Source organism: Lygodium microphyllum, chromosome 18 (genome assembly GCF_053477565.2).
Source record: "Lygodium microphyllum isolate KBCC chromosome 18, Lygodium_microphyllum_v1.1.10, whole genome shotgun sequence".
In the NCBI taxonomy this organism is placed as follows: Eukaryota; Viridiplantae; Streptophyta; class Polypodiopsida; order Schizaeales; family Lygodiaceae; genus Lygodium; species Lygodium microphyllum.
The window spans coordinates 22,920,101-22,929,833 of record NC_141152.1 but is presented as its reverse complement, the minus strand read 5'-3'; positions in this window follow the sequence as shown (position 1 = coordinate 22,929,833).

Below are 9,733 nucleotides of genomic sequence, written 5' to 3'. Positions count from 1 at the left end.
AGCTAACCATGATATGATTTGGACTGTTGTAGACAGGTTTAGCAAACAAGCATATTTCATTTCATGCAAGAAAACTTTAACAGCATCTCAAGAAGCTCAGTTGTTTTTGAAAACTGTTTTTACTAATCATGGTTTACCAAAAGTTATTATTTCTGACCGTGATTCTAGATTTTGTAATAATTTTTGGATTACTTTGTCCGCTTACTTAGGAACAAAGATTGATTTTTCATCTGCATTTCATCCTGAAACAAATGGACAAACAGAAGCTACTAATAGTACTATTTTAGATCTTTTATGTGCTTACAATATTTCTAAACCACACACATGGGATATACATCTACATTTACTTCAGTTTGCATTTAACAATACACCACACACAGCTACAAAGAAAGCACCGTTTGAAGTGATTTATGGTTATAGATTGCCTACACCTGTTGCATCTTTATCAAATAAAATTCAGAGTGCTTATGATATTGCTAACATACAAGCTACTATTTTTTATGAGGTTAAAGACATGATTGCCAAAGCCCAGCAATCATATACAAAACAAGCAAATAAGAAAAGACAGGCCATGAATTTTAAAGTTAATGACTATGTTTGGTTAATAATAGAAAAACATAGATTACAAAGTGTAGATAAACACCTAGTTGTGAAATTAGCACCTAGATTCTATGGAGCATTCAAGATCATACATAAAATCAATGACAATGCATTTAAGTTAGAACTACCACCACATTGGAAAATTCACAACACCTTTCATATTAGTTTATTATGACCCTTTAGAGGCCAACTACCTATACACCCTGTTTATGAAAACCCACCTTTGTTAGATGAAGAGACTGAAATCCCTGAACCTGAAGCTATTATAGATACTGACTTTATGACCACTAGAACTGGTCGTAGATATTCTAGATATTTGGTCAAGTTTAAAAACCATCCTGTTGAAGAGGCCCGATGGATGCACGCTAGAGACTTAAATGCTTTCCCCACTCTGTTAGCTCCACATTGAGCTAATAGCAATTGAGGACAATTGCTATCCCACCTCGGGGGTATGATGCCAGGAGGCATATTTCACGGTGGATTCCGTGCCACGGTGGATTCCGTGAGGTTTTACGGTGGATTCCGTAAACTTTGATTACCGGGGCTCATACACAAAGTGGATTCTTTGTGCGAGAAGTCGATGGGGACGCCTATTCTTTTCAGGCGTTTCGCTAATTTAGTGTGTACATGGGTGATTCCATAGCGGGTGATTCCGCAAAATACATATTAAATTAATAAACGTTTATGAGTTTAGAGTGTGCACTCGTGATAAATTAAGATTAGGATTGATTTCTAACCACTTGATTTATTTATGTAGTTGAAGACTGCTAGGTATTCACTTTTGTCAATTTAATTGTATTATTTTACTAACGATTGTGAATGCTTCAGTTGATGTGTAAAGATAGCAGTAGTGGCGGAGGAAAGCATTGGAGGATAGCGTGTATTCGACTTATCATCTATATTTTGATGGGCGCATACCTTAGGCATGGCGCCTATATTTTGTCGCGCCTATTTATTAAGGCGTTGGATATTTATTTATTATTTTTATATACACACGGGCACACGATTTAGATATTTGTATTTGGACATTGTATTGGGTATGCCTGACTTCTTGGGCGCCCACCCATTAGCTTTATTTCTATTTGGCACTAAAGCAAACTCAAAAGCCAAAAGCGTGCTATTTTGTAATTTGGGCTATTATTTGAGCTTGAAGATGATTAATACATCAAATACATGCTTTGTGGAGCGCTCACATAAGGCATGGAAAGAGATTGCACCCAATTGATCTCTTGTTTATGTCATGCATGCTTTCTACCTTGAGTTTTGTGCAAAAAGTAGAGTTCTTTTGTTCTTGCAGACCTTCTAACGCTCACTACGTGCACTTACGGTATCCGATCTATGCACCAGATCCGATTGCCCTAATTGGACCATGTGGGTGGCGAGTGTCTGAGTGCAATGGCAAGTTGCCTAACAACAAAAAATATTTAAAACCCCTACTCGTGCCTTACTAATGATTGCACCCAAGGAGTCAATACTGATCAATAAGCATGAAGCAATATCCAGAACATACCTAGAGGGTCAAATGCAATGAGATGAAGATCACGATGCACAATCTTTGCTCTTTGCATGTAGCTCTCTCTCTCTCTCTCTCTCTCTCTCTCTCTCTCTCTCTCTCTCTCTCTCTCTCTCTCAACTGAGCAAATGAGCTCTCCCACACCTAATAAATCCCTTCTCTACTCAATTCCAATCTTCTCTCTTTCTTCCTTCTAATGCATTGTATATTAAAGCTCTTTTTCTCTCCCCTTTTCCTTGTTTGCCGTGTTTACAACAACAAAAACCGTATGTACATAACCTTCTTTTTATTTTTTTTCATGATCCTAATGCATTCAAATCACAACCAAATGCCTATAGTAATTCAACTTACTCATCAAGGTCCAAAAAATCAAAAAACTTACTTGCTAAGGAGATCGAATACCTCTTCAAACTCCCTTGCTTCCTATCTATCCACCTCAAGCACTAATTTGGGAAAATCCCTACTTCAATGCTCGATTCAGAGTGCGCAAGTACTTAAAGCTTGAATCCATTGGTCCCCACAACAGAGTCAAAATGTGGAAGCTCATGCTCGACCACCAAAACCCACCGACTACTTATTGTTTCAAGTGTTTCATGCCAAGTGCAATGGCTACCTCTCACATAGCCACGCACGCTCTCACACCTACGAGTGTAGTAAGCTTACCTCTATACTCAATTGAGTTGCCTCCTCCCTCTCAAGCACTCCAGTAGCTCCATGATCCAATGTACAAGCTCAAGCAAGCTCGATCCTCCAGCTCCAAGCTCCATGCTCCATTGTTACATGCGAGTCAAGAGAAGTAGAAGAATAATAAGAATAAGAATAAGAAGAGAGGAGAACATGGAGAGCTTCTCCACCATGGTCCCTCACACTCCCTCTCTCAAGCACAAGCTCAAGCAAGCAAGAACAAGAAGAAGAAGAGAAGAGAAGAGCTAGTTTTTGCCACACACAAGAATGAGCTCCTCTATTCAGTTTTTAGCTTTTATACATGCCCTATAATCCCTTTTAGCCACCCACCCCTTCTTTGCATGACCAGCCATTTTAGCTGAAGTCCTATTTTCCTATTCCCTTCTATTTACATTGTGGCTTCACCTATGCCCATCTAGTCTTTACAAATTGCACAGGAGGGAGCCTACTGCTCTTTTACAAAGATTTAGGGGCACCTTTGCATTTTAAAATGCGCCTCTTTCTTTTTGGCACTTGCCTTGGGTTTTTAAGGTGTCTTTGCACTTTTGGTCCTTTTTCCTCTTATTTCTGCTATCAAGCTGCCTTTTTCTGCTTTGCCCTATATTTCAAAAATTTCTTTTGCTTCCTTCTTTTTATTTTTTGTCTTTCTTGCACTAGGGTTAATAGTCATGAATCCTCATCTAACTTGGATGTTAATATATTGATCTTGTGGATTATGGGGATCATTCCTTATACCTATTTGATTTGGTGGTTGTGAGTATATGACTAGTGATAATTTCCCTATCTTAGACAACCATTATGTTGGGATACCTTTTGATCCAGGTAAGAATGATCATTGGTGGATGTGTAATGCCTTTTATGATGCGATTCCTTTTTATCTAGGTGGATCGTTTGGATGATTCATGACATCACAAAATAGGGTACAACGTTTTGTAATAATTTTCTATTGACCTCATATGCCTCAATTGGACATCACCATCCAAAGTTATGGCCATTTTTCTCTTGCAACCCTGTTTTGGATTTTTACCATTTTTCAAAATTTGTAATGCTTCCTATCATATGCTTCCATTTAATAGACTTATTTATGCTTCATTTATTTATGGGATTCCTTTGACTCCATTATTTCTATCATTTAAGCTTTGAGAGCAAAACTATTTCTGAAGGGGATGGTTAGTAATGAAGGACAACAAAGGATGAAAGAGATGATCGTTAATTGGGAAAGAAGACTATAATTAAGAAGACATTATAAATAAAGAGTATTATTTTGTGAGTATAAAATGGGGCCTTAGTGCCACTGTAAGGAACTTTTGCTTATGTTTTAGAAATCTAAGTGAAACTCCTAATTGGCGAAATAAGCATGCAAATGTGTGTCTAATGCATTTAGAATTCCATTGTATTCTACTAGATTATAAGGCTAGTATGCTTTAAGTACGTGCCTTGAGTAGAGGATTCAAAACAAGAGTCTTATGCTTATTAATCTAAGTGGATTAAGTGAGCAACTAGATACCTTGAGATGAGAGTAGAAAGCTAAATCTTGAAATAAAGAAGAGGGCTATTTTGACTATGATACAATGAAATATTTATGGAAACACAAGATTAAGATGGAGGTTAAGTGAATGGAATTGTAGACATTCTAAAGATTGATTAGAAGATGAGAGGAATTTATGTATCGGGCTCTTTGGAAACCCAAATTGTGTAATTGGTTCCATTGGAGCTATTACCCTTCTCTAAAATAACGAAGACTATGTTTGCTACTATCACTCTTGGAGAACCAACTACAAAATCGCATTTAGGTATAAACCTTCTTGAGGAAAAATACCACCCTTTAACTAATTCTTTAAATAAAAAAGAATGCATGATAAGGAGCTCAAAGTGGGTGTAGTTGATGAAGAGTCATAAGAAGTTGAGCTAACAACATTAAGCTTTGTACAATGAAACTCATGCTTTCTACATTCACTTGTGGCTCTATAAACAATTTTTTATGCATTCATGGTTGGAATATAAGACGCATATCCTAGATCTCCTCTCATATACCTCCTCGCAGAACCTTGATACACAAAGACATCATGCTTTCATAGGTCTTGTACCTCTATATCTGTGTAATTCATCAACATCTTTACAAGGAAACATCACATTTTCTAATGTCCCTGTGATTGTTCTTTCCTTCATCGTTGTCTTTTTTTGCATAGAGAGAGGGGGATAGAAAAATAATTGTTTTCTCTAGATTCTTAAAGAACTATGTTGTACTATTTAGAACAAAGGTAAGAGGATAGGTTGTGATTCATATCCTTCACATTTGAGTCAAGGCCACTTGTATAATTTAACGTGCACATACTAGATAAAAGTATATGTCACCAAGTGATGATGCCTAGTGTGTGTGAGTGTGAAGAGGTGAACCTGTAAAAGAAATCATTCATATTACATGGGTTCTGAGGGTATTAAATGAGTTCTTCTAAATTGCAATAAAATATCCCCTTTTGTTTCTTCATTGCGTTATTAATTGGGTACATGTGTGCCACAATGGTGTCACAAAATGGGGTGCCATTGATTGTTTATTCAACCCCTTTACCCTATAGTGAATTTGGTTGTATGAACTCAAGCATATGGATAGTTCAAGTTTAGGGTTGTTCAAGATGGTGGGAGAGCATTGAATTTGGCTGTAGAAATCAAGCCATAGGAATGGTTCATATTCAAGGTTCTCATTTTTTATTAGTAAAAAGTTAATGCATGAGTTTGTAGTAACATCATTTAGGGTCTTTTAGGAGACATATATCGTTTGCAACTGCAATGGTTGATATTGAGGATGTTATTGAAGAAAGGTTATCCCCATTATGCAATTGGGAATGCAAGAGATGTTGCTTGTGATTCGTGAGGCCACAATTTACTCAAATGAATAGGCCATTTTATTTTAGGACGTAATGAGGCACGAGGGTCCTAGAAGTGTAGCAATATCAATTTGCCATCTTTGTACTTTACCTTAACCAAATATATTATTTTAATTAGTGCAACCACGTGGAGCTTGGGACTTCAGTGGGTTCTTGCAAAATGTCACAACAAGACCTTGAAAATGGTAGCCAGCTGGAGGAATTTGTTGACATTTTTAGTATTTTAATAATAGGCAGCTATTATTTTAATTGAAAGTGTCATGACAGCTGAGATATTTCCTTTCAGCAGGTCTCAGCTCTGCTTGAAAAACCGACGAGGCGTTTGCAGTGCTGTGTAAGGTTGATGCTTTCAAGCTCCTCGCTAATGCTTGCAGGGATGGTTGCTCGTCCTGCTTCATCCCAAACTGATGTATATGGCTATGTGGAATGTGGGTCAAGTAATTGATGTCAAGTCGCCGACTTGACAGCGGTCTCGCAAGCTCGCTCGCTGTCTAGTGTCGCGCGCGCACGCTCTGACTCTCTCCCGCCATAAGAGCTCTGTCAGTTTGGAGTCTCGAGTGCTCTCTCTCTCTCTCTCTCTCTCTCTCTCTCTCTCTCGTGCATCAACGCCGCTATGGCTTCCTCATCCGCGACCTGCTGCTGGATTCCGATCTTGATCAGTTTTCTAGTTGTAGCGGTGGCCATGGGAGGAGGAGCAGCCGCCTCCTCGAATCATCATCATCATCATCATCATCATAGGGTCCTGAGGCACACGAGCCTGACGCTCTACTACCGGGACGTGTTCAACACCACAGACTATCGCATCCTGCAGGGGATCCCCAACACTGCCTCTCTCACCCCCACCACCGCCGCCTTCGGCAGTGTCTTCTGCCTCCACGACCCCATCTCCCTGTCGCCGTCCTTCGACGGCCAGGACCAGATCGTGGGCACACTCATGGGAACCTTCACCTCCGTCTCCTTCGACGGCCTCACCTCCATCTGCCTCCTCACTCTCTCCTTCCCCAACAACTCCGCCGCCTTCCCGTACCAAGGCTCCCTCTCCATCCAGGGCGCCTTCTACAGCAGTTACCCCGTCCCTGCCTCCATCGTTGGTGGCACCGGTAGCTTCCTTCTCGCGCAGGGATCTGCCACCATCATCCTCGTCGGTACTCCCAGCTTCACCCAGATCGTGCAACTCGACCTTGAGCTTTACTTGCCCACGAAACGTAATATCACCGCCAGGTCTAAGGTTGGTTACTGACGCGCGAGTTCGCACGTCTCTCTATATCCTCACAGCCAGGTCCACTCGAGAGAAGGTTTGGATAAAGACGGGGGTGGTTCGCTCCACTAAAAACAACATTTCTGATCTGAGATTTTAAAAAACCTTCACCTCAAAATTTTAGAGAGACTTTTGGATTAAATTGTATATGTTTGTCATTTTTTATAACTAAAATCTTTGAAAAAAGTTCAAAGTTTTAAACTTTCTTCCTTAAATATTTCGAAGATTTTTCAGTAAACCTTGGTCTTCATAGGCCTAATTATCAGATCGGGAAATATTTCTTCAAAGTGGTTTGAAGAAAATATTTCCTATTGGAAATTGTATATTATTTAAGGTTTGGCTTGGTGGTCCTAAACCAAATTAGGGCTAGACTCCCCTAATTTGCAGAAAAGAGACACACCAAGTAAACATCTGCCTTCCTGAATTATCAGGACAATCGTCTCTCTCTCTTTCTCTCTCTCTTCATGTAGGTGGGTCTTCCGTGATGTGCTGATCTCTGATCTGAGATGCTGCTGTTGCTGCTGCTCCTCCTCCTCCTCCTTCACCAAATCTTATATCGAACAATTATACGTCTCAACTCAGAGATACGTCCTCCCATCCCTCTCTTAAATCAATACCTCTCCACCGGCCCTCCTTTTCTTTCTCAGCTTAGCTTGCAGGTTCAGAGCTACGCGGCTCAAAGATACGCTACGAGGCGGTGCCATCTTCCTTCGGTATCACTTTTCTTTCCCCTTTCGAGTCAGGACCTTACAACCACACACCCGCCCTGATCTCCTTCCTCTCACAATTTGGCGGTGATGAGCCGGGGTAGAAGCAATGATCTCAAGGCATGGCGGACGTGTGGTTATAAGCAGCTTTAGCTGTCTTCCTATCGTGGCGAGGTGCCGTGCGGAGGTGGAATGGCTGCCCGGCCATAAGTGCGGTGTCAACATCAGCTGTGCCTCTCTCTCTCTCTCTCTCTCTCTCTCTCTCTGGCTGCGCATGCCGCACAGGTGGAGCAGCTGCTACCCCTAGTATTTAGTTATAATCTTCCAAGACTATGACGAAAAGATGCTGTAAATTTCCAAAAGCCTCCCCATAATCTTCCAAAAAAGTGAAGAAAAGATGGATGCCAATTTGCAAAAGCACGCTCCATCTCACATGAGAATCATTCATGTAGGGTTTACTGAACAATATTGCACGAATCTTAACTCTTAAGTCAATGCATTTCACAATCTTCTTTTCTTCGATCATAAGTAGCCACCAAAACAAAGTTTAAAAACTTGAAACAAAACTCTGATGGACTTCAAAACCTACAAAGCACATGTCTCAAAGAACAAACACTACAATAGAATGAAAGAGAATAGCCCTGGATCGATACATGTGCATTAGCGGGCATGTTTATATGCACATCTCACAATAGATTTAGCTCATGGCCATTTAGGCATGTTTAAATGCACCTATGAGCACTTGAAAATGTATGTTGTAATTAGTACATTTTTAAATACATCTGCCCATCAAATTTTGGCATTTTCAAAAGTTAAAAAGCAATCCACTATTTTTCCCTATCACTACTTTCATCCAACTAAGACGGACACTCAATACCTCAAAAAGTGTTGTAGACTTTACAACAACTATAATAAACATTTTGACTTGCAATTTTGAGTAAAGACTTACAATATATGTTTTGTAAGGAGACAAGGGAGACAAAAAGTTCTTAAGTCGGAATAAGATGGATCATTGACTTCCAATAGATCTTTAAACCTTAACAACTACCACAATAAACATTATGTAAATGTTGTATCAACTAAAATGAATGTACTCTTCTTCAAATTTTACCCAAGCATTTTCTTATAGCATAGTCCTATAGTATACTATTATTAACACTCAAAATTCAACTCTCTTCAAAGACATGGTAGTACCCTTCCATAAAAGCTTGTACTATAGAATATCTCCAAGTAGCACTACTACTATTGCTCACAATTCATTTACTGCCCAAAGAAAAATAATATTTTTCCATGAGAATCCCTTACTTATAACATTCAAACCAAGCTTCTCTAACCTCCTATTAAGAAGCTCCATCATCTACTCTCTCTTTTAAGGATGATAGTATAATCAATTATAGTTTCTAATTAATAATCTTAATGACCTTGTAGCCGTGGTTATTAACACAGATTTCTCTAGTATAAATGCAGCTACAACCATGAATGCATTAGATTGTTGAGAATTTAGGCAATCACACCCAATGTAGTCTCTTTGTATGGAGCAATTGGGCCAAGGGAAATGCAAGCAATCTAGGAGAAGGGACTGAATCCCATTTAAAGCACAGTGATGGAAAGTGCTACCTACCCAAAAGACTATAAAACATTATACTTGCCTATCATTTGAATGCAATATCATTGTACTTTTGTCCTTCCAGTCAGTGTCATTGTCTATACACACACGATTGTGTTTATGAGTCCAAGCTTTCATCTTGGAACCTAATTCACTTGTGTGACAGTCATTGTCTCTAAGTCAATGTTATCATGAGCCTTCTCTTTCTCTTTCATCCACCATAGCCATGCTCTAGATCCATGCATTTCAACATGGTATCAGAGCTGAAAAAACTAGAAACATGGATTTCAACATGGTATTGGAGCTGAAAAAACTAGGAACATGCATTTCAGCAGGTAACTTTATTTCTTAGGGGGATAGTGACAACGTTTTTTGACACAGCTGAAAAGATAGGAACACCGGTATATGCACCAATGTGTGGGTGTTGCATATGTGCACTGATATATATACAGAGGTATATGTCAACATCTCTTCATGAAA